This window comes from Megalopta genalis, chromosome 5, assembly GCF_051020955.1.
Source record: "Megalopta genalis isolate 19385.01 chromosome 5, iyMegGena1_principal, whole genome shotgun sequence".
NCBI lineage: Eukaryota > Metazoa > Arthropoda > Insecta > Hymenoptera > Halictidae > Megalopta > Megalopta genalis.
In genome coordinates, this window is record NC_135017.1 from 18,466,554 (window position 1) to 18,493,007 (window position 26,454).

General features: G+C 43.9%; 1 protein-coding gene across 4 annotated transcripts in view; it reads left to right on the forward strand.

Moving 5' to 3' along the window:
* The window catches only part of LOC117220438 (very long chain fatty acid elongase AAEL008004), a 91,382-nt gene that overhangs the window by 38,450 nt on the left and 26,478 nt on the right, over positions 1-26,454 (forward strand). Inside the window, exon 1 of one of the 4 annotated variants that reach the window (XM_033470396.2) lies at positions 23,781-23,919. The exons of the other annotated variants lie outside the window; for them this stretch is intronic. The gene's annotated coding sequence lies outside the window, so the exon portion shown is untranslated. Of the gene's footprint in view, positions 1-23,780; positions 23,920-26,454 lie in introns of those variants that run through there. 4 annotated transcript variants of the gene reach the window in all.

Below are 26,454 nucleotides of genomic sequence, written 5' to 3' on the forward strand. Positions count from 1 at the left end.
CGAAACTTTGCTAAGCACTGCGGAGCCCAGCGAAGTTCTGCCAAGCTCTGTGGAGCTCTGTGGAGCTCAGCGAAGTTCTGCTAAGCTCTGTGGAACCCAGCGAAGTTCTGCTAAGCTCTGTGAAGCCCAGCAAAGTTCTGCTAAGCTCTGTGGAGCCAAGCGAAGCTTTTCAAAGTTCCCCGAAGCTTAGCAAAGCTCTCCGAAGCTTAGCAAAGCTCTCCGAAGCTTAGCAAAACTCTCCGAAGCTTAGCAAAGCTCTCCGAAGCTTAGCAAAACTCTCCGAAGCTTAGCAAAGCTCTCCGAAGCTTAGCAAAACTCTCCGAAGCTTAGCAAAGCTCTCCGAAGCTCGGCAAAGCTCTCCGAAGCTCGGCAAAGCTCTCCGAAGCTCGGCAAAGCTCTCCCAAGCTCAGCAAAGTTCCCCGAATCTTTCCGCAACCGCCGCGAAAATCGAGACCGAAGGGAACCGTCCTCTTTGCCAGAAAATTCGCCGAGTATCGCAAGCTGCGTTCTCGCGCGACGCTTATAGCAAGGTTATAGTCGCCGCGGCGCGAGCCTAATCGCAGTCCTCGACTAAATGTGTTTCGGGGCTCTGTTCTGTCGGCGGGATGAATTCGTCCGCGAAGTTTCAGCGACTCCGGCGACCACAAGTCACCGTATTTATCGGCGACATCATTCACGCGGATCGGCGGTCGGCCCGCGACAGGAATTCCAGTTTAGCTCGCCGGACGATAGTGTCCTCGTTCGGGTTATCGATCATCATGCTTTTAGAGGCCCGCCGCGCGACTTCGCCTGGCCGGCCGACCAGTTCTTTTTTTTCGTGTCACACTGGTTTCAGATCCGCATCTCGCCAATCGAGCGACGATTATTCTAGTATTTTTAGGCGACCGTCGCTTGTCGAAAGGTCTGCGATGTTCTTCCCAGTTATCTATAACAAATGCGAGAGAGCGATTCTTTTTAAGTAGGATGATTCTGTAGACTGTCCCGAGTAGGACGGTGTGTTTTTTGTCGATGTTGGACATGTTTGAACCTGTTTTGGACGATGTTCGACCCACGAACAAGCGAGACGCTGTTCGACGATTTCGGTTTATTTTGGACGATTATCTCAGACGAATACTTTTTTTATTAGAAATAATCGTGAACAACGACAAAGTCTGGTCCGGCGGAGGCTGGTCGAGATGAAAATCCCGCTTTCTTCTAATTGATCCCGTTACGCCGACGAATTAACTCTCCATTGAGCACGGCGATGAACGTCGGCGACGGCATTATTGACCCCTTTCGTCGCGATAGCAAGCGCCCGACGATAGTTTCCACTCTGTTTGTCTCGGCAGTCTCGTGCAGACGATCGTAATTAATTTCGCCAGTCGCTCGGACAGAGACCAATTATTGCTGACCGTCTCCTCCACCCTTTGTTGTTTACACGGAACTACGCTGCGTGCGCGCTATATCTCACGATATCGGGCACACACACACAGGCACGCGCGCGCGCGCTCGCACACAGGCGCTGCTTTCTTTTTATCAATGGTACTTGTTGCACCGTGTACAATACCAACGCGCGTTCTCGCAACCGAGAGCGGATTGAATTGCTTCTCGATTGATTTTTGATCGATTTTCGATAGACTTTCCATTGATTTTCTATCGATCGACTTTCGATAGATTTACGATTTATTTTCTATTTATTTCTGATCGAGCTTCAATTGATCTTCGATTTATTTTTTAACGATTTTCCATAGACTTTCCATTTTATTTTCTATCGATCGACTTTCGATAGATTTACGATTGATTTTCTATTTATTTCTGATCGAGCTTCAATTGATCTTCGATTTATTTTTTAACGATTTTCGATAGACTTTCCATTGATTTTCTATCACTCTCTCGATCGACTTATAATAGATTCACGATTTATTTTCTATTTATTTCTGATCGAGCTTCAATTGATCTTCGATTTATTTTTTAACGATTTTCGGTAGACTTTCCATTTTATTTTCTATCGATCGACTTTCGATAGATTTACGATTGATTTTCTATTTATTTCTGATCGAGCTTCAATTGATCTTCGATTTATTTCTTAACGATTTTCCATAGACTTTCCATTTTATTTTCTATCAATCGACTTTCGATAGATTCACGATTTCTGTTCTATTTATTTCTGATCGAGCTTCAATTGATCTTCGATTTATTTTTTAACGATTTTTTCGGTAGACTTTCCATTGATTTTCTATCGATCGACTTTCGATAGATTCACGATTTCTGTTCTATTTATTTCTGATCGAGCTTCAATCGATCTCCGATTTATTTCTTAACGATTTTCCATAGACTTTCGATCGATTTTCGATCGTCAAACGCGACGATATCTATCGGCGAGGAGAGTCTCTCGCGGAGGAACCTTTTGCAACAATTCCGCGCGTTTGTTCCGCGACTGTTGATCGACGTTAAGAAAGGACTTTAATGCGATCGTTGCATAAGAGGATTCTCTCGTGCCCCCCTTCTCCCGGGATCCAGCCACGCGGCACCATTAACGCGTTATAGCAGCTCGCGAGAACCTCATGCAGCTATGCACTTTCCCCGGGGTCGGCGCGACCGTGTTTTATGGGGCGTTGATTTTTACGCGAAAGGAAAACTCGATCGGCTTCTGTTCCGCTGACTCCTCTCTCCCCCCCTACCCCCATCCCGAACGCCACGGAAAAATTGGTGAACCTTTTGAAAATTGATTTATTTATTTATTGAACATATATGATGGAAATGGTACCCATTAGTTATAAATAAACTGCTGATCTTTATGCATTGCTCGCAAAAATTAGCAAATGAAACACATTGCACCGACGCTGTCTGAAAAATTTAATAATTTCATGATGTTATGATGTTATATATTTAATAATTTATATCACTATAATATAATATATATAATACTATAATAATTTATTTATATTAATTATTTATATTTCAAATATTTATATTTATATATTTATCTACTTATATTTCAAATATTTATATTTATATATTTATCTACTTATATTTCAAATATTTATATTTATATATTTATCTACTTATATTTCAAATATTTATATTTATATATTTATCTACTTATATTTCAAATATTTATATTTATATATTTATCTACTTATATTCATATATTTACATTTATACTTATATTTATATATTATTTATACTTAATTTATATATTATATATATATAATAATTTCATGACACAACTCCTTAAAATCGTTGTCAAGAGAATGAAACGTTTATGCAGTTGCTGTGCGCCTTGCAACGGATGCACAAAGATCCGCAGTGTCCAGTCAATTGAAGAGAAAAAAGAGCAAAACTTCGTCTGGAAAACTGAATCGACAAAGTACGAATATTCGTAATCCGGGTCAGAACGGACCCGCGCGTGTCGAAGCGTGTTAAAGTCGAACGCCTGACGGAATACGCTCCGCGTTGTTTCAACACCGCGAGGTCTCGAGCATAGCGAGTTTTTGAAACTGTTTATACTATTTCGCGTTGCGGAAAGGAATGCAGAAAATATTTGCTAATCAATTACGTAATGCCGGCGTCATCGGCTATATCGTTCTACGCCCATCGCCGACGCGATTCCGCGGCGTTAGAAGAGTACAAAAGGAATCCGCGTCGGGCATTTTTCTGCAGTCATAGGCGCGCGAGCACTCGTTTCGCAATCTAATAATTTGTTTAAATTCCGACGAGTACTTCGAACCGCGGCACTAAGTGACTCAACCGTATTAAATCTTCTTCCCCCTAGCGAACCGCGTGCGTCGCGGAATTAGTATCGGCGGAAATTAATCCGATTAACGATCACGACTCCGTCGATTGTTAGCGCTGATTTATGATGATTGGCCGATCGATAATAATAATTTATAAGAACGAGTTGTAATCGTTAATCGTCGATCGAGATACTATTCTTTGTCAATTATTACGAGTTAGTTGTAACGATCAACTTGGTGTAATCGTTGATCATTTTTGATCAGACTAATCTTTTTTCTTATCGAATTCTGGGCTTTTTTTTATCGTTTCCGACCCGATTTCTCGTTGCATCGTTACGTTCGATCGTTGCACGTTATCTAACGCTGTGTTGTCGGTCTGGCTTTGTTATGTTACGGTGGTACTTAAGAAAATTGATTAGCTCGGCTTCCAAGTGACTGGCAACAATTAGGCGAGGATCTTTTTTACGTAATCGCCATTTTTCCCGCAGGTTGTTTCGTCGAAATTAGAAAGATTACAGCATAGGAAAATGTTGGATAAAAATTGGCCAACTTCGATCGACGATAACTTCGCGAAAAATCGTCGCAGGACGATGAATCTTTTTTTAAATTAAAGCTTGAAACCTTCGCTTTAAGATGGCGCTCCCGGATTTTGAGTTCGACGCACCCTTGCCGCTGCAACCCTTTAAATGCAAGGACCATTTATCATATCGAAAATGGCCAAGTTTGACGAAACGCACGGACTTCGCAAAATTTTTTCTGGAGCCGCCGTTCGCAGTGGAACGAAGTCCGATCCTTCCTCTTTAATTTAAAAAAACAGCGACGCGCCTGCGATTTTTTCCCGCGAAGTTACAGCACTTCGAAGTCATCCTGTTTAACGCAACCTCCGATTTCATGCCAGAAATGCAAGGGTTACTTCGAAGTGCTGTAACTACGCGAGAAAAAATCGCAGCGAGGTCTCCTTTATTTCAAATTAAAGAGGAAGGATCGAGCTTCGATCGACCGTAAACGGCATCCGCGAGAAAAATTTCGCGAGGTCGGTGCACCGCGCCGAATTCGACACGATTTTAAGTTCGAGACATCCTCGCTACTGTAACCCTTTAAAAACAAGAACCATTTTTGTTCGAACCACATTGAAAAAGGTCAAGTTCGACGAAATGCACGGAGCACGGCAAATTTTTGTCGGAGATGCCGTTTCCAGTGGAATGTAGCTCGATTCTTCTCCTTTAATTTAAAAGAAGAGAGACGGGGCTGCGATTTTTTTTCGCCGAGTTACAGCACTTCGAAGTTACCCTGTTAATGCAAGTTCCGATTTCATGCTGGAAATGGAAGGGTCACTTCGAAGCACTGTAACTTAGCGAAAAAAAATTGCAGTCGAGTTCCGTTTTCTTTAAATTAAAGGGGAAGAATCGGACTTCGTTTCACTGCAAACTGCATCCCCGAGACAAATTTTGCGAAGTCCGTGCGTTTCGTCAAACTTGGCCATTTCCGATATGACAAACGTGGTGTTTGCATTTAAAGGGTTACAATGATGAGGATGCGGTCAAACTTAGAATCGAGAAACATCGACTTAAAGCAGAGATTTCAAGCTTTAATTCAAAAAAAGAGTCATCGTCCTACGATGATTTCTCACAGAGTTGTCGTCGGTCAAACTTGACCAATTTTGATCCAACATTTGTCTGTGCTATAATTTCATCGTCTATAAAATAAAAACGCTATAACAATAAGAATATCGTGATTAACGCGAATCCGAGATTTTAAACAACAACCTGAATAATCCAAAAGTGAGAAAACCGTGTTCGCAGCGATCTTATCAGATGCCGAGATAAAGGGTTGTCAAAGTAGACTGGCTCTCATCCAGGGTGCTAATGAAGCAGGCACAAGAGTAGGAAGTTGTTAATTAGGATAACAATCTCCCGGAGAGCGCGCGAGAGTAAAAGGGTCTCGAGATAAGATCTCGTCCCTTGATTTAGGGTAAATTCGCAGTGGAGGAAGGCGGGATCCTCCACTGTCGCGCCGTGATCGATCGCGAAACGTTGCTAAGGGATGCGCGATAATCAAATTTTCGGTAAACAGCTGTTCGAGACGATGGCATCATCGTCGATAGAAGCAGACGCGACGCAGACAATACGAACAAGCTCTCGCGGTGTGTATAGCGATCTTTAGTAGAGTGACTTCTTGCGAAACCGATCGATCAATAGCCGCCGGAAAAAAATCAATTTACAAGATTCGATGGCGGCGGACTTTGTTTGAGCAAGCACACCGGCCAGACCTTGAAATTTGCCCCTAACCTTGAACCGATGAGTCGACCTTGGCGGCGAACGGTCCTCCACGTGCTGCCGGATGGTGTATTCCACCATTTTCGATCACGACGAGCGTAGTTATGGTCGTCGAAGGCACGCGAGATCCTTGAGAGCTTCGCACTTCAACGTTTCGTTTTTAAAGGGCACTTCGGGAATTTTTTCCCCAGCGAACCGGCTAACGTATCTCGATGACACTTCGCGGAGCTGTTGGTACATGTCTAGGCTACGTTCGTGAATTTTTACAGGCCTCTGCAACCTACGCTGCGATAGTTATTCGCGGTCGAAACGAGCCTTCCATTGTTCGCAATTAAAAAGTTCTCCAACGACTTCCAATAAATCAGCCTTATTTGGGAATTTTTTGCCGACGATCCAGTCGAGATATCTCGATGAAATTTTACAGACATGTTCGCACATGCCTGGACTACATTCGTGAATTTTTACAAACCTCTGCCATCGAAACTGCCACAGTTATTCACCACCGAAGCGGAGCTTCGTCTGTCGTCCAGGTTCCACGAATTCTACGTGGACGCTCGCGACGATTGTTCGAAGCACCGCGTTAAGGTGGCAAACCAGACTCGTACACATTGCTAGAAGCGTTAACAAGGGTCTGAGGACATCGTGGTACGTTATCCAATGAATTTGTTTGCGAATTACGGCCGAGGAACGGCTGTGTCGTCGAGCATCGCGCGTTGAACTTGACTCGGAACATGGACGCGGACGCGTCGCGCAGCACAAAAGACCACCGTGGTCGTCGCGTTTCGTCGGCCACATCCGGTCTCTCTTCGGCATAGTCTCCTCAGCACGTGCCTCTCGCGAACACCCATCGATTAATGGCATCGCGAACACTCGGAACGTATCAGCGGCGAAGAAGCGTCCGGAGACCGCGTTCGCGGCCGCGCGAATTTCCACTCGGAAATCATTTTCAGCAGCCTCGAATGTCGAATCCTCGATTTCCTGGACATCCTTTCCTCTTTATATGAACCAGCGAGTACCGTCGCGGCGCAATCGCGGCGGTTGTTACATTTTATCTTAACGACCGAACTATCGCGCCGCAGAGCTAATTAGTCGGACTAAAAATACGCGTGATTCGATAAAACGACCGTCGACTCGCGGTGTCGTTAGGATGCCGGGAAGGAATTCGTTGCTCGTCGAGGCGGTAATTTTTTCCGCAATTCAGTTTCTCCGCGCGATTTCGTAGCTGGGAATCGGACAATCGATTTCGTTTGGCTCGGAATTCTTTGCAGAGAGAAAAGTGCGGAGACGCGTTAGACGGGCGAATAACTATGATAGTTTCGATGGTAGCGATCTACAAAAATTCATGAACGCAGAATAGACGTGTACGAATACGTCTGTGAAGTGTCGTAAAAATGTGATGATCGGTCCGTTTGGGAAAAAAAGCTAATGTAACGCTAATCCGCTAAACATCGTTGAAAGATTCTATTAACTGTAACTCGGATAAATAGTCGATTTCTTTAGCGAATAACTCGAACAGCCTTAATGGTACCGGTCTATAAAAATTCATGAACGTAGAATAAACGTGTACGAATATGTCTGTATAGTGTCGTAAAAATAGAATGCTTGGTCTGTTTAGGAAAAATGCTAATACAATGCTAATCCGCTAAGCATCGTTGAAAGACTCTATCCACTGTAAGTCGGATGAATAGCCTGCTTCGTTAGCGAATAACTAGAACAGTTTTTGCGGTAGCGGTCTATAAAAATTCGCGAGCGTAGTCTAGACACGTACGAACACGTCTGTAAAGTGTCATAAAAATATGTCGCTTGGAAAAAAATTGCTAGATAATGCCAGCCCATTAAACATTGTCGAAACGTTTGATCAACCGTGGGACAGAAAACTGATTTCCTGATGCGAATAACTGAGACAGTTCCGACGGTGGCGGTCTGTAAAAATTCATGATTGTAGAGTGAACGTGTGCGAACACGTCCGCAAAGTGTCGCGAAAATATGTTGCTCGGTTTGTCGACGAAAAATTCGCGAAACCGAGTGTGTCTCGCGTTCGGCGAGATCCCTTCGGAAGCGTTTGATCCCGGTCAGCCTGTAATAACACGTTGCCGGGGTCCTTCCGTCAATACATTAGCCAACTGTCAATCTGTATCGGATCATTGGGAAATCTAATCGTTCGGTTTTATTCATGAACAAGCGGCACCGAAGTAGAAATAACCGGTAATGGACAAACCGCGCGGAGATCGTAAGTGGCACTCGGCCGCCGGCCGATATGGGGAAAAAAAACAGTTTTCCTCTTCGATTTGTTTTCACATGCAAAATAGCCGGTGGAACCTCCTGCCACGGCGTCCCAGAAAGCGTTGCGCAGCTTTTAATCGCCGCAGCTCCCGGCCAATTATGTCTAACTGCGCGTGCGAGACGCGAAAAGAATTTTCCCTTGCGAAACGGACGCAGAAAAACTATAAATCACACGATCCGGTCGACTTAGCGTCCGTTTCCATTTCAACTTAATCCGTCGAACGTTTTACAAACGAGAGAATTCGTCGAACGTTTTGGACTTTGGAGCCGTCGAGTTTCTTGCGGATGCTCGACGTGAGAAGCAACCGAGATTCGCTGTGAGAATAATCGTAAATCATGACTGACAAGTTTTAGTGGCTTCGTAGTCGGACTCGCGATTCGAACACTCGGTGTTGCGAAGTATAAGTTTGTGGCAATTGCTTTTATCGAGACGACCGTGATTTATAGAGCGCGGATTTTATGCATTCTTTTTTGTAAATTAAACCGTTTAATTGCGAGTCCATGTTCGTCACGCTGAAAATGGCCAAGTTGGACGAAACGCACGGACCTTGCAAAATTTTTTCCAGAGATGCCGTTTTCACGGAAATAAAATTTGATTCTTCCTCTTTGATTCAAGATAAATAGAACCTCGTCGCGATTTTTTCTCGCAAAGTTACAGCACTTCGGAGCAACCCTTCCATCTCCGACACGAGATCGAAGCTTGCATTAACAGGGTGACTTGGAAGTGCTGTAACTCTGCGAGAAAAAATCGCAGCGAGATTCCATTTGTCTTAAATTAAAGAGGAAGAATCGAACTTTATTTCCGTGGGAACGGCATCTCTGGAAAAAATTTTGCAAGGCCCGTACGTTTCGTCAAACTTGGCGATTTCCAATACGAGAAACATGGCCTCGCACGAAATGTTACAAAAATGGTCCTCGCATTTGAAGGGTTACAGCGGCGAGGATGCGTCAAACTTAAAATCCAGAAATACTATCTTAAAATAGAAGCTTCAAGCTTTAATTTAAAAAAAGATTCATCGTCCTACGACGATTATTCGCGTAATTATCGTCGATCAGAATCGGTCGATTCTAATCCAGTGAGAACCACCTAATCACATAAATTATCCGGTCTCGTAACGAATTCGCCTAAACGAAACCACACTGTATCCGAGAATCCAGCATGCCGAGGCATATTTTATGGAACAGTCTTGTGTATCCTTCGGACTTCAGAATCGCCGGGTTTCTAGGTCCTTGAGAGCAAGAGCGAAAAAAAACCGATGCCACGGAAGAACGACTCGTTACCGGTTTAGGCAACGTTCCTGTTAATCCGTTCATCGACACAACCGTAATCCGAATTAATGCTTGATACACCTGCGAAAGAAACGTGTCCGCGATAAACCCCGCCGACTCGTTTCGCAATGATGAAGATGGACCGATTGAGCAAGCCGAGATGATTGGATTAGCGTGGAACGAGAACTTGGGGTCGCTGATGATCCCTCATTGGCGCCGTTTCGCTGATTCCGGCACACGCAAAGTTGCAAAAGGTTTTCTCGCAAAAATCGGCCACGGTTGTACGCCGAACGAAACGAAACGAAACGAAACGAACTATTTCAGAAATACGATTATTAGATTGTGCAACGACGACGCGGGGCGCCTTCGCAACGATAATAATCGTCGTTCGCTTATTCGTCGAAGCGACCGGTGTGTCGCGCACGCTCCCGAGAAAACTCGTCCGAAAACCGTGGAATTCATCGAACGCGCGTTCGACGAGGAAACTTTTAATTTATGCAATTTAAAGCAACCTTGACGTATAGTCAGCGCGGACAAGTATGCGCGGACAAGTCTTTTAAAACTGGCCGAAATGATCGGAAGTCTTTTTTTTCTCGGAAGATAAGGGAAAAGATTTGTTCTTCAATTTTGCTGTTTATTTAGAAAGACCGAACAAATTGACGAAGATTTCGATCTTTCGAACTCTCGTTATAGGCTCCGGGGTGAGAAGATCGAAGGAACGTGGAGCTTTTTATCGATCGTCGCCGTTTCAATTGTCTCGGAGCGTCAATTAGAGAGACATTGCTGTACAGTAATGTCTCCCTTACTGACGCTCGGATCGTGCACGAAAATGGACAATTTGGGAAGAGGAGATACGATTATTCGAGCCTTGCGGCTCGTTTCTGTAATTGTTGAAAATCGGTAACTATAAAAACTATACTATTATATTATAATATATATTATATAATTATAAATAATTTGGGAAAAGGAGATACGATTATTCGAGCCTTGCGGCTCGTTTTTATAATTATTGAAAATCGGTAACAATAAAAACGGGTCACGAGGCTCGAATAATCGTATCTCCTTTTCCCAAATTATTTATAATTATATAATATATATTGTAATATAATAGTATATAATATATATTATAATATAGATAGTATAGTATAGTATAGTATTATAATATATTATATAATATATATATATATATATATATATATATCTATTTATGTGGACAATCTGAGCGACAATTAGAGAGACATCACTGTAAACCGCAAAATTTCAAAAAAAATGCTCCAATCGCGCAGCACAGTAAACTGGTCCCTTTAACGTTTAAAACGAGTTCGAGCGAATTCGGTCGACGTTTTTTTAAAGCAATTCGACACCGTTCTAAAGAGTGTGCACATACGTTTGTCCTCGATCGTGTTCGCGATCTCGATGACAGAAGACCGAGAGAACTGTAGCAATCGAGCAGCGATGATCGGTTGCGCGAGGACGCTGGCAACGGGTCTCGTCGCACCTCTCCACTCTTTCTTTCCGCGTACGACAAAATTACGTATCTAATTAACGCTCTGAATACAGAAACCGCTCTGTGACCTCGACACAGTCCGGCTTCGACGATTTCGCGAATCGCGCTGCTGGATCGTCACGCGGATCGCGCGACAAACGTTTCCACAGTTTTACCGACCCGTGACGATACACGGCGAGCCTAATTCTCGTTTTTTCTTTTTTTTTTTGTTTTTTCCCCCCTCCAACGATATCCTACGATCGTTCGACGCTCACCGGATAATCAGTCGAATCTGGGTTAATCGATTTGGCCAGTTCTCTGTTCCTTCGACCGGTGAACCGTGTCTTTCTGCTGCAATTGTGCCGAGCGCATAGAATAATGCATATAAAATATATATAATAAATATATATACATAAATATAATGAGCATATATAATTAAAATTGTGTATAATTATTATGTACAATAAAATTAAAATATGTAAATAAAATTTATATAAAATATGTATATATATATATATATATATATATATATATATATATATATATATAAAATAAATTAGTATAATATATATATATATATTTATATTTATATAAAATGAATTAGTATAAAATTCGTATATATATAAAATAAATTAATATAAAATATGTATATATATATATATATATATATATATATATATATATATATATATATATATATATAAAATAAATTAGTATAAAATATGTACATATATAAAATAAATTAGTATAAAATATGTATATATAAAATAACTGAAAGAAAAAGGTCCGTAAAATTTACAATGTTGACATTGAATGTACCGTTTGGAGTCTGGCATCGCGTCGGTCAGTATCGTCGTGAATGAGAATAATTAATTGAAAGACTGTGAATATTTATGCAAAAGAGAAAAAAAAAGGTCTGGTTCGTTCAGCCAGGAAACGAAGGATATCGATGAATAAATCCGACCGAATCGAGCAACAAAACTCGAAGGATTCCTCGGGCAGGTCGCGTTTGAATATTCACCGGTGTCTGGTTCGACGACTGCGCAAAGAGCGTTCAGGAAGCGCGTGAAAAAGTCTCTATCTAGGAAATCAGACGATCGAAAAGCGTGATTCAACGGGTTATTCCGTAACGAGGCATTTCTCTGTTTGTAGAAACTTTCTTTTCTTTTCCGACCGGTCGCCCGACCGACCGCGCGGCGTATTGGTTTTACTCGAGATTACAGAGCCGGACCGTGGAATTCTGCACCCGGGGACCACCGGTTCATCGCTCGGCTGCGATTATCGTAATTCAATTAACTTGGTTTTCCTTAATTTTCGTAATTTCGCAGAAACACGTTGCTCGATAGAATTGCAGCTTCGGCAAATTGTTACATAGAGATTGGCCAACTTCGATCGACGATAACTTCGCGAAAAATCGTCGCAGGACGATGACTATTTTTTTAAATTAAAGCTTGAAACCTTCGCTTTAAGATGGAGCTTTTCGATTTTAGGTTGGAGGCATGCTCGCTACTGTAACCCTTCAAAAACAAGAAGCATTTTTGTTTGAACTACATTGAAAAAGGTCAAGTTCGACGAAATGCACGGAGCACGGCGAATTTTTTTCGGAGATGCTGTTCACAGTAGAATGTAGCTCGATCCTTCCTCTTTCATTCGAAAAAAAGGAAACGTGACTGCGATTTTTTTTCGCGAAGTTACAGCACTTTGAAGCAACCCTTGCATCATTGGCACGAAATCGTAGCTTGCATTAACAGGGCTACTTCGAAGGGCTGTAATTTCGTGAAAAAAAATCGCAGCCGCGTCTACCTTCCTTTAAATTAAAGGAAAAGGATCGAACTACGTCCCACTGCAAACGGCATCTCTGAACAAAATTTTGCAAGCTCCGCGCGTGTCGTCGAACTTGGTCATTTTCAATACGACAAACATGGTCTCGCATGTAAACAGTTACAGCGGTGGGGGTGCGTCGTGCTTAAAATCGAGAAAGTGCATCGTAAAGTAGAGGTTTCGAGCTTTAATTTAAAAACAAGAGTCATCGTCCTACGACGATTTCCCGCGGAGTTATCGTCGGTCAAAGTTGGCCAATTTTCATCGAAGATGTGTCTGTCTGTGCTACAATTTCGTCGAGCAAGTATAGTAATTAAAGCAACGTGGATTTCGTACGAGAGAGATCGTTGAGCCTCGTGGGAGCAAGACCAAAGTGTTCTGGAACATTCCAGCCGTAGCCTCGGTCCATATTTTTCAGTCTTACTTGACCGACTAGACCCGCTTGACCTACTTGATGACTGACTTTCATTCTTACTCGGCCGAGAAACGCATTTCCCTTTCGTTTGACTCGTCAACCGTGGAAAACGCGTTGCCCTGTCGCCTACGATCGTTTATTTCCCAACGTGTAATGACTGTGTGTGCGTGTGTCTTATCGCCGATTTTATTGGCTATTCCTTGAGCAAGTCGATTTGAATCTAGCATCTGGGAATTTAATCTGGACCTTGGAATTCATTGTGGATTTTTGTAATTTTCCATGGGTGTAAATACCTCATAGATCGTTAAATCCAACTCATTTTGCGGTCACAGCACTTTTTGGCATCATGGAGGTACTGGAGGCAGACGTAATTTATTGATCAAGCCACGTAGGGCTAGCGTAGACAGTGGACCATCATTTGGAAATCGTTAATATACGTGGTTTTTAATTTAGAAATCAAATAAAATGATTCCTATTTAAAGATACAGTCAAATGGTTTCTAATTTGGAAATCAAATAAAATGATTCCTATTTAAAAGTACAGTCAAATGGTTTCTAATTTGGAAATAAAATAAAATGGTTTCTATTTAAAAATAGTCAAATGGTTTCTGTTTAAAAATACAGTAAAATGCAATCTAATTCAGAAATAAACTAAAATGGTTTCTATTTAAAAATACAGTAAAATGCTTTCTAATTTGGAAATAAAATAAAATGGTTTCTATTTAAAAGTACAGTCAAATGCTTTCTATTTAAAAATAGTCAAATGGTTTCTGTTTAAAAATACAGTAAAATGCAATCTAATTCAGAAATAAAATAAAGTGGTTTGTATTTAAAAATACAGTCAAATGGTTTCTAATTTGGAAATAAAATAAAATGGTTTCTATTTAAAAGTACAGTCAAATGATTTCCATTTTAAAATAGTCAAATGGTTTCTGTTTAAAAATACAATCAAAAGGGATCTAATTCAGAAATAAACGAAAATGGTTTCTATTTAAAAATACAGTAAAATGCAATCTAATTCAGAAATAAACTAAAATGATTCCTCCTTAAAAATAAAGTCGATTGGAATCTAATATAAAAAAAAAATAAAAAACGGCTTCTATTTAAAGCTAAAATAAAAAGATTTCCATTTAAAAAACAAAGTCGAATGCTTCACACTCAGAAATAAAAAGGAATGCAAGGGGTTGAAAGTTCGTCAGCCACGAGCGAATAAAAAAAAAAACTCTGCAGCTAAGAGTGATTGTGCGCAAACCACGTGGGTGTTTCAGAAAGTCGTAAAATCGGAGTGACAGGACAAAACCGGCCGGTAAATCACGACGCCAACGTGAACGTCAACGTCGACGTGTCCTCCGTTTTTCGTGCGGCCTCCGTAGACGGGGCCGCAATTTTTCCCGGCGGGTGTCAACGACGAGGCATGCGGGGTCCGCTCCTTTCTCTCCTGGGCCCGTCAGCTCGCGCGCGCCACACTCGCCAATTCTCTCTCTCTCTCTCTCTCTCTCTCTCTCTCTCACTCTCTCTCTCTCTCTCACTCTCTCTCTCTCTCTCTCTCTCTCTCTCTCTCTCTCTCTCTCTCTCTCTTCTGTCCCCTCTCTGCCACCGGAGTCGTCCGTTTCTGCTCCGTAGCGGCGCTCTCGTTTTCTCCTTTCGCCGGCTCGTGTTTCTCTTGCATCTCTCCGCGGACAGTGTTACCAAAGCCGCGCAACAGCCTCTGCGGATTACTTAAGACCCGCGACGGCCCACGGTTGCGTCGACCGTAATAGTTGCACTTGCGCTTTCATAGCGGCGCGCCGCGGCCGAAAATGACCGTAATCGTGGCAAAATATCGTGGAATTTCGCGCGAACACTCGGCGGAGAGAGAGAGACGGTGATTTATTTTTTGGAAATGGAACTCGAAGCGTGTCCCGTAACGAGGGAAAATTACAGAGGACGCGTCGCGCGAACGATTTTCCTCGTGATGAATTCGAATGTTTCCCGATGAACTTTGGTTCGCCCGCTAATAATGTCTGAACGCGGAACGTGCTAACGCTTGAAATCTACGCGGAAATTTAAAGCGCGATCATTTTCACGTGCTGCGTCGTTCGTGGGAAGCGTAATGCAATTTTTTAAACTCGTTGTTCTTTGCACAAGCATTGCGAAAAGATAATTGACGCAAGTCATTGCGCTGATTGCGACGCTGTTTCCTTGGAAAATTTTTCTCGCGGACGCCGTTCGCGGCCGAACGAAGTTCGATTCTTCCTCTTTAATATAGAAAAAAAGAAATTCTACTGCGATTTTTTGTCTGGAAGTTATGGCAATTCGAACTAACCCTGTTAACGGAAGCTTCTCTGATATCGTGCCAAAGATGCGAGGGTTTGTTGAAAGTATAACCGTCGATAACTCCGCGAAAAATCATCATTTCATGGTGGCTCTTTTTTTCAATTGAAGCTCGAAGCCTCTACTTTAAGTCGATGTTTCGCGATTTTAAGTTCGATGCACCCTTGCCGCGGTAACCCTTTCTTAACCTTCTACGCGAGGCCATGTTTGTCGCATTGGAAATCGCCAAGTTTGACGACGTGTAAGGAGCTTGTAGAATTTTTCTCGGAGACGCCGTTTGCAGTGAAACGAAGTTCGATTCTTCCCCTTCAATTTAAAGAAAGAGAAACGTGGCTGCGATTTTTTCTCGCGGAGTTACAGCACTTCGAAGTCACCCCCTGCTAATGCAAACTCTGATCTCCTGGCAGAAATGCAGGGGTTGCTTCAAGGTGCTATAACTTTGCGAAAAAAAATCGCAGCTAGGTTTCTTTTCATCTAAATTGAAGAGGAAGAATTGGCCTTTGTTTCTGCGCAAACGGCGTCTCTGGAAAAAATTGTACAAGGTCCGTGCGTGTCGCCGATCTCGGCGGTTTTCAATGAGATCCGACGCGTTGTCGAGTCGCGAGAGGTGTTCGTAGATCGTTCGAAACGTCGACGAGAACGGACAAGATAGTAAAGACGCCACGAATCCGAAGGATGTGTTCGTTTTTTTGGCGTGATTTGTAGCGGCACAGCTTTTGATGCGACATGGAGAAGGCTCGCGGGGGGAAGAAGGGAGCGCGGGCATGCCGCGAGTTATTGTTTCATCGTGGCGAAAGATTGCAAAACGACGCGCGTTTCCGTTTAATCGCGATGTTTGCCGGATTAACAGACCAACCGAGCATGTTGATGCTCGCAAAAGCCCGCCGTTTGCACGGCGGTCACGTTCTTTTCGCATTGACTGACTAAACGGCGAATTATCGCGGCAAGAGTAGTTCCCCGAGATTGCGCGCCAGGCTGCGGACACCTTTATTTAACCCGAACCGCGGCCGGCGGGGTCTATTCGCGCCGCGACTCCGTCTAAATATACTGTCACTCGTCGGAAGCTCGGCGAAACGTGGGAAACGTTATCCAAACTGGACGTGATTCACGCGCAGACTGCAACAACAATAACAGCCACTTTATTGCGGCCGAATAAAACGGCCGCGGATCGGCCGCCGTGTACGCCGTATGCGGAGACCCGCATAATTGCACCGTCGCGTTCCGAACGACACATTCCGAAACCTATTCGATCGATTTACGATTCCCAGAAATGTTCGGATGTCGGGATTGGAACCGGCAGATCTTACAGATTTTACGGAAATTCGGAGGCAACTCGGAGACAATTCGGAGGCAATTCGGAGGCAATTCGGAGGCAATTCGGTGGCAATTTGGAGGCAATTCGGAGGCAATTCGGAGGCCACATGACGCGATTAATTCGAAGACAATTCGGAGGCCACATGACACGATTAATTCGAAGGCAATTCGGAGGCAATTCGGTGGCAATTTGGAGGCAATTCGGAGGCCATATGACGCGATTAATTCGAAGACAATTCGGAGGCCACATGACACGATTAATTCGAAGGCAATTCGAAGGCAATTCGGAGGCCACATGACACGATTAATTCGAAGACAATTCGGAGGCTACATGACACGATTAATTCGAAGACAATTCGGAGGCCACATGACACGATTAATTCGAAGGCAATTCGGAGGTAATTAGGAGGCAATTCGGAGGCCACATGACACGATTAATTCGAAGACAATTCGGAGGCCACTTGACACGATTAATTCGAAGCCAATTCGGAGACAATTCGGAGGTCACATGACACGATTCGAAGGTAATTTGGAGGTCAAATGACTCGATTCGAAGGCAATTCAGAGGCTCGCACGGTTCACGGACCGCGGATTTCGTGCGTTCGCGACGCTAATTGACGCCCGAACGGCGCACCGTCTTGACAAAAATGTAGCTGCGTATGCATTATAGGATCGTTTGTAATTCAAACGAAACAAGACATAAAAGAATGTAAAACGTGTGTGTTCGAGCCAGAGATAAGGGATTTCGTTTCTGGGTTATCGCGTGACACGATAAAAATTAAACAAAATTAGACACTTAACTCTCCGGAGTCACTCATTTATTTCGAGGTTGTCGTTTGGTCGCCGTTGACAGAAAGACATGTACATCGACTTATCGTCAACAACATGGAAATAAATCGCAGTTTTACCTATTACAATGCTAATTGTACGATTGGTTACGTTGTTCCGCGTATATTTTGCATATATTTTCGCATACGTTTTTGCCACGTGTCGTTCGTTAATTAGCAACGCGGATCCCGGCTCGTTATTTCTGCGCGAAGTCTGACGATTTCGCGCGCGCGACGGGAATACAGTAATTTCTCCCTAATTCGCGTTCGTACAGCGCGCAAGAATGGACAATTTCGAAAGAGGAGATTACGAGTATTCGAGCCGTGCGGCTCGTTTTTTTATAGTTACCGATCGTCGACAACTATAAACCGAGGAGACGCAAGGCTCGGATCATCGTGTCGCCTCTTCCCAATTTGTCCGCGATTTTTGTGCGCGATCCGAGCACGAATTAGGGAGAAATCACTGTATTCCGCGAACGCCGGTTATCTGGGAGCAACAATGGGCCAATAATAAGGGAACAGAGCGCGGTCGACGAGCCGATGCACAATAATTTGCCGAGCACAATGGAAAATCGGATCCCGGACGCGGCGTCGGAAGCGTCGGAAAGGGTCGGCGGATCCGCGACAAACAACCCTAATATTCGCACCACGCCCCTCGCGGGGGTTGCAGCGATCGCGCGAGCGTTCATTAGAACGCGGGAGCCGAACGGAGCGGAGCGGAGCGGTTGATTAAGCCCGCGGCAGATTTGATATCCAGTCGCGCGGTTGCGGCACACGATCGTCTCGACGCCGCGAAAATTACAGGTGAGAGCCCGAGGCACCTGTAAACAACCGGCGTCGTAATAAGGTTGTTTCGCGTTATTAACGACCGGCGTTGTATAACCGCGTCCCATTGTGCGACGCGATCCCCGCCGATTTTCCTCGGTCTCGCTATCGTTTCTCGGCTATCATCCTTCTCTTCCTTCGTTTTCTCGGCTATCTTCCTCCTCTTTCTTCGTTTTCGCGGCTATCGTCCTCTTCTTTCATCGTATTCTCGACTATTGTTCTCCTCTTCCTTCGTTTTCTCGACTATCTTCCTTCTCTTTCAGCGTTTTCTCGGCTATCGTTCTCCTCTTTCTTCGCTTTCGCGGCTATCGTCCTCCTCTTCCTTCGTTTTCTCGACTATCGTTCTCCTCTTCCTTCGTTTTCACGACTCTCGTCCTCCTCTTTCATTGTTTTCGCGACTCTCCTCCTCCTCTTTCATCGTTTTCGCGACTTTCATCCTCATCTTTCATCGTTTTCTCAACTCTCGTCCTCCTCTTTCATCGTGTTCGCGACTCTTGTCCTGCTCTTTCATCGTTTTCACGGCTATCGCCCTCCTCTTCCTTCGTTTTCGCGACTTTCATCCTCCTCTTCTATCATTTTCGCGACTCTCGTCCTCCTCTTCCATCATTTTCGCGACTCTCGTCCTCCTCTTCCATCATTTTCGCGACTCTCGTCCTCCTCTTTCATCGTTTTCGCGACTTTCATCCTCTTCTTCCTTCCTTTTCGCGGCTATCGTCCTCCTCTTCCTTCGTTTTCGCGACTTTCATCCTCCTCTTCCTTCGTCTTCGCGACTCTCGTCCTCCTTTTTCATCGTTTTCTCGGAGCTTTCTTCTTTTTCCTTTCGCGCGTGTGCGCGCGTTTAAAGACGCATCGACGTCGCAGAGGTTTATATTAACGACCATTCTGTGTTCAGATCGTTGCAAGATCGTTGCAAGATCGGTACGTGTAATTCGTTCGTGTTCTTCGTTTCGTGCAGACGTCGCCAGAATTCGAGAGCATCGTTGTACACTAATGTCTCCCTTACTGACGCTCAGATTGTGTACAGAAATGGACAATTTGGGAAGAGGCGAACAATCGTATCTTCTCTTCCAAAATCTGCGTCAATTAGAGAGACATTACTGTGCTTGCAACGTCGTTCAACTTTTGCCGATTTTATTGAACGGGATGGCAGACGTTTCGAGATTAAGTCGCGCCTTTCGCGAACGGCTCGAAACATTTTTCTTCGAATTGCGCTCGTTGCGATTGGTTTGATACAATTTTATTGATATCGCGCTTTTTATAATCAATCTCGGTACATTTTTATTTAATTTGTGCCTTTTAAAATCGACCTCGATACATTTTTATCTAAATCGTGTTTCTCGAAATTGTGTCTCGGGACAAATTTATTTGAAATCGTCTCGGTACAAATTTGTTTAAAATCGTCGTCGAAGGGTCGAAAGTGTGCAGAGGTGGAAGCTGGTTCCCACCGATGCCGGGAAGGAGTAGAATGCCGGCGATTCAGCACGATTGCCGCCGATTTCCAAACAGTATGACGACAAATAGCCGGCGTCGTGCACCGAAAAGGTTAATTGAACATCTCTCGTCTTGAAAGGGATATATCTCCCCCTCCTCCCTATTCGTCGACGTTAACCTCTCACGCACACGCACCAGTCCCTCTGAATCGATTAACGCCGATCTATCGATCGCTGGGATCTTTCGTCATTGAAGCAACGGTGCACGGATCTCGCGTCGAGTAGGCTTGACCGTTTTGCGGACGATCCTCGCCGGTATAAATACCGATTGTGTCACTTGGAGGCTGTGAGCAACGATCTCAAGGCACGTCGCGAAAGCTTCCGAGACATTTACCTTTTTTTTTCTCACGGAGTTCCAGCACTTGGAAGTAACCCTGTTAACGCAAGCTACGATTTCATGGCCAAACATGCGAGGGTTGCTTCGAAGTGCTGTAACTTTGCGGAAAAAAATCGCAGCCACGTTGCTCTTTTTTTAAATTGAAGGGAAAGGTTCGAGCTTCGTTCCTCTGTGAACGGTGTCCCCGACAAAAATTTTGCGAAGTCAAACTTGGCCATTTTCTACGTTTTTCCTCGCGTAAAGTGTCGCGAAAACGGTCCTCGCATTTCAAGGATTACAGCGGCAAGGGTGCATCTAACTTAAGATCGTGAAGCACTGACTTAAAGTAGAGGTTTCGAGCTATAATTTGAAAAAAGATTCATCGTCCTACGATGGTTATTCGCGGAGTTGTCGTCGGTCGAACCATCAACACTGGCGAGAACAAGCGCGCACGGGATTCTAGGAGAACGATCCGACCCGAATCGGTATCGAATAGATATCGTACAGATATTTATACATGTACGTATATATGTATACATATGTTGTGTCGAATGATAGTCTTTCCAGCCACCTAGTCCATTCCCTTCGCGACCAGGCAACGGTATCAAGAATGCTGCAACCAGCCGGCGATCTCTTGCAACGACCAAGAACCACGAGGTAAAAACCAGTTTGGACAGCCGCCTGTGCAACTAAAATTGCCCAAGCCCGCTACAGAATTGCAACCTCTTGCTACAAGAATAACTATTTACTCGAACTTCCCAAGCAGTTTATAAATATGCTACGCCAAACATTCCAGAACCGTTCGCGAACTGTGGGAACTAGCGGTTTCGTGTTCGCGGCTGTCGCCGCGAGGCGACTATCATCGCCGTGGACAGATTATGATCGGGAAAAGAATACCATTAACGAAGGAATTAGCGTTGCGACGAGACCGTCGTCGCGAAGGCATTGTCATCGACGAGAAATTATCATCATCGCGACGCGACTGTCGTCGCGCGACGGACGGCATCATCGACGAGGAGGTTATCGCGGTGAAGAGACCATCGCCGCGAAAGTATTATCATCGATAAGGAGTTATCATCGTGAAGGTACCATCATCGGATAAGGAGTTATCATTGTGAAGGTACCATCATGGATAAGGAGTCACCATCGCGAAGGTACCATCATCGATAAGGAACTATAATATCGTCGCAAAGAGAGACAATTACCGTCATGAAATGACTATCGTCGCGGACGCCGTTCGCGGCCGAACGAAGTTCGATTCTTTCCCTTTAATCTGAAAAAAGGGAAACTCGACTGCGATTTTTTGTCCGAAAGTTACAGCAGTTCGAACTAACCCTGTTAATGGAAGTTTCTCTGATATCGTGCCAAAGATGCAAGGGTTACTTGAAAGTACAACCGACGATAACTCCGCGAGAAATCATCATTGGACGGTGGCTCTTTTTTTAGATTAAAGCTCGAAACCTCTACTTTAAGTCCATATTTCGCGATTTGAAGTTCGATGCACCCTAACCACTGTAACCCTTTAAATGCGAGGACGTAACGTTTCGCGCGAGGCCATGTTTGTCATATTGAGAATTGGCCAAGTTTGACGAAACGCACGGAGCTCGTAGAATTTTTTCCGCAGACGCCGTTAGCAGTGGAATGAAGTTCGAATCTTCCCCTTCAATTTAAAAAAAAAGAAACGTGGCTGCGATTTTTTTCCGCGGAGTTACAGCACTTCGAAGTCACCCCCTGTTGATGCAAGTTCTGATCTCGTGGCAGAAATGCAGGGGTTGCTTCAAAGTGCTATAACTTTGCGGAAAAAAATCGCAGCGAGGTTTCTTTTTTTTTAAATTAAAGAGAAAGAATCGAACTTTACTACTGTGCGAACGGCATCTGTGGAAAAAATTTTGCAAGATCCGGGCGTATCGTCGAACATCGCGATTTTCAGTAGGACTAACTCGGCTGCGATCGGTGAAACACGAAGCCCGCTAATTGCGAGATTAAGCAACAGATTCCGCGAAAGCCCTATCACAAGTAGAGTACACCGATCGATGTTTTTAGCCACCGATACCTAGATAGATAGCATACTCCGTGATGTCATTGAAGACTAACTAAGGCTTCTAAACTGCAACAATTATTCTCACGGCCGTCGTTCCGTCGAATAGATCACCCGAAGCCGTCGACGAGCCGTCGCGTTAGACCATTTCTCGCGACGAAAACACGTGCAAAACTGCATGAACAGAGATCTAGAAAATTATTGTAAACGATAAGATCGGCCTGATCGATCTAACCGGAGGCTAAGAAAGCTCCTATCGCTCCCAACTCGGTTCAAATTCTCCGCAGAAAAAATCATTCCTTTATTCGTGCAATCGTTTCTTCGTTGGCGCGCCCATCCAACGGACGCGGAAAATTCGTGTTTCGAGAAACACGAACGCCGAGAAATAATCTCTCGCCGTAGAAGAAGAGTCTCCTGGACTGTTCTATCTTATCTCCGATTCGAATTGCAAATAGATCGCGCCGGCTTTACGTAACAGCTCGTCGGTCGCGGCGAGTGCTCCGGTTGAAAAAGCCAGCGAGCGCAGTCCGTGCCCGGTCCCGTCTCCGATATATCCCGATGGGTCACGCCTTTATAATTATTGCACGCGACTCGTTATCGGGCAGCAGTTGCTTGTGTAGGAGTCGCCGTTTCGTGACCGGCCATCCCGGCGGCGCTCAATTATTAAGATTCTCGTTATTCGCCGGCCGGAAAATCAAATTCCCGTATCGACTGATCGTGCCGCGTCGGCCTCCGTCGGCTTTCTCGTTAACGGCGACGGATATCTGCCGTCGCGATAACGGATCGCTGATAAGTGGAGCGGCCGCGATCGACCGTATCGGTGCGCTGAAATTCTCCGAAAAGTTGTCGGCTCGTCGGGCAACCCGCGGTGAAGCCTCTGGAAAATTCTGTGGAAAATTCTGTGGTAAATTCTTGGGAACATTCTGTGGAAAGTACGCTGGAAAATTCTGTGGAAAATGCTGTAGAAATTCTGTAGCAAATTCAGTGGAAAATTGTGTAGAAAATTCACTGGAAAATTCTGTGGTAAATTGCTGGGAAAATTCTGTGGTAAATTCTTGGGAAAATTCTGTAAAATATACGCTGGAAAATCCTGTGGAAAATGCTGTAGAAATTTTGTAGAAAATTCACTGGGAAATTGTGTAGAAAATGCACTGGAAAATTCTGCAGAAAATTTACTGGAAAATTCTGTAGAAATTTGTGTAGAAAATTCGTTGGGAAATTCTGTAGAAAATTGTGTAGAAAATTCACTGGGAAATTGTATAGAAAATTGTGTAGAAAATTCGCTGGAAAATTGTGTAGAAAATTCACTGGAAAATTCGCTGGAAAATTGTGTAGAAAATTCACTGGAAAATTCGCTGGAAAATTGTGTAGAAAATTCACTGGAAAATCCTGTGGAAAATCCGCTGGAAAATTATGTAGAAAATTCAGTGGAAAATCGTGCGACCGAACGCGAATGCTCAGGAAAAAGGTGTCAGCATCGTTCTCGCCGACGAGAAGAGACCGCGCCGCGGCGTTCGTCCTCGAAGGCAAGGTAATTTCAACTGCAATCCCGCGGACACGCCTCGCCTCGCTCGGGAAAACAGCGGTGCTTCTGTGAACGTGATTGTTAACCTAACTGGGGGAGGGTCAACGCGCGACGTTTATGCCACCCTTCGCTCCTCGGATCTCTCCGCCACCTTGGGCCCTCGAACCGTTCTTCTGGGACCACGTGCTCCGCGACGCGTTCGACGATCTATCGTCGGGGCCCGTCTTCGCGCTTCGAACGCTTCGTTGACCCTTTGACATACCATTTTCTTCATAGTTAGTGCGATTGAAAATTCGTCGACCGCGATCATTTCTTCGAAGGGAAAGAAAATTTGTATTTATTTCACTTGGATGAATATCTGTATTAAATATCTGCTTTGTAAAATATTGAAAATGATGTGGCGATGTCATCTTCGCTGTTCAAATGCTTCGTTAAATATTTGCAATTGTGAAATATTGGCAAGATGTAGGCGATCTTCGCTGTTCAAATGCTTCGTTAAATATTTTTGATTCGTTAAATATTAGAACAACGCAGCGATCTTCGATCTGTTGTTCAAATGTCCCGTTAACTCGCTGCTTCGCAATATATTAGAACGTTTCATCGAACGAAACTGAACTCCTCGATTTTTTACGCAACGCGCGAACAGTTTTAGCGATAAACGAAGCAGCTGGATGCTGGATTTCCACGCTGCAACGCGATCTCGCAACCGGAAAGAAAGCGATAAAAATGATGGTCTCGCAGATCCGTCGTCCGCATCTTAACGAGAGTCTCGTTACGAGGCATCATCTCGGAAAGCAAACAATTAAAGGCTTCATAGAACAGAGTTACGCAACATTTCCATGGAAATTGTGACATTAACCGTGAGGAGGGAGGGGACGGGGGCGACGCGTTCCTTTGTAAAATCTTTCGTAGTTTCCTCATCCTATCAGGAAGAAATAATAATAATAATAATAATAATAATAATAATAATAATAATAATAACGGCGATAACGTGCGATATCTGCCTACCGATCGGTAGAAATATCGCGAGGAAAACCGTAAAATTGCGGTAAACCAAAATGTCAACGGGGAACGCGTCGAGCATGTTGCGAGAGACACTGATAAAGCGGAACATGATTTTCGATCCTGCGAAACGCACGGCATTCAGGCGAACCTACACTGCGAGACAGCCCAATCGTAAAAAAGTTTAACGATCGAACATATCCTAGATAATTAAACGTTAAACTACTCGAAACCACGGACAACTTGTCCTAGAAATTTCATGCGAGCTGTTCGAATGATATTTCGAATAAATTCTACGAATATTATATTGTTCGAATAAATTCTTTACGAATATTGTACTTACTCGAATAAACTGTACGAGTAAAATTATTTGTTCGAATAAATTCGACGGATATTATTTTATTCGAATAAATTCGACGAGTAAAACTTTATTCGAGAAATATATTTCGAATAATACGTCGAATAAATTCTTCGATTCGTTGAATAATATCATTATAATATTATCGAATAATATCATAATGTTCATTACATCAACAATAATAATCGATGGAACGAAAATAAGACGTCCAGAAGGAGTACAGTAACGTCTCCCTAATTGACGCTCAGATTGTCCACAAAAATGGACAATTTGGGAAGAGGAGATTCGATTATTCAATCCTTGCAGCTCGTTTTTACAGTTGTTGACAATTCGTGACTACAAAAATGAGCCGCAAGGATCGAACAATCGTATCTCCTTTTCCCAAAATTGTCCATCTTTGTGGACAATCCGAGCGTCAATTAGAGAGACATTACTGTAGCTTGAAAAATATATTTTTCAAAATTGCTGAACGCCGTTACAAATGATATACCGAGCACGCTGGGTCCTATATTCGCGAGATAGGTCCGCCGTTCGCGTGTTACTAATTCGAGGTGCTAATTAACGCTAGCCGACTCCCCGTGAGAATCGAACTGCATCGCCCCCGCTGCTATGTGTCGGTTTAGGCCGATTCGGGGAGCCGGTTTCTAGCTGTTACTTATCTACGGTTCGCAACCTTGACGGGAACTGAACACCTTCCAATAATTAACAGTCGGCTGTGACGGGTCACGCGTCGTTACGCAAGCATTTTGCAACGACGCGACGCGACACGCGACGGTGGGCGCCCCTATCGAATCGTTCCAGGATCGTTCCGAAAAAATCTGTGATTTGTTAAACATTAGGAAACAATGCAACAGTCTTCGCTCTGTTCAAACGTTCCGTGATATCTCCGAATTTATTTGTTAAACATTTGAAAACGGCGCGGCAATCTTCGCTCTGTTCAAAAATGCTCCATTAAATACATGAATTGTCCAATAATGCATGATCGATGTTCGAGCAAGAGTATCGATGTTCGAATAAAAGAGTAGATAGACGGAAAATCTAAATTCTCTCTTTTTTTTTTGTTTAATACAAATTATTGGGATCGAAGGTATCGCGATTATGGTATCCGTGATGAAAATGGTACCAGCGATGGGTTTGTTTAACTGTGTCCTGTTTCGTTGAGAAGAAGCGGAATGGGAATC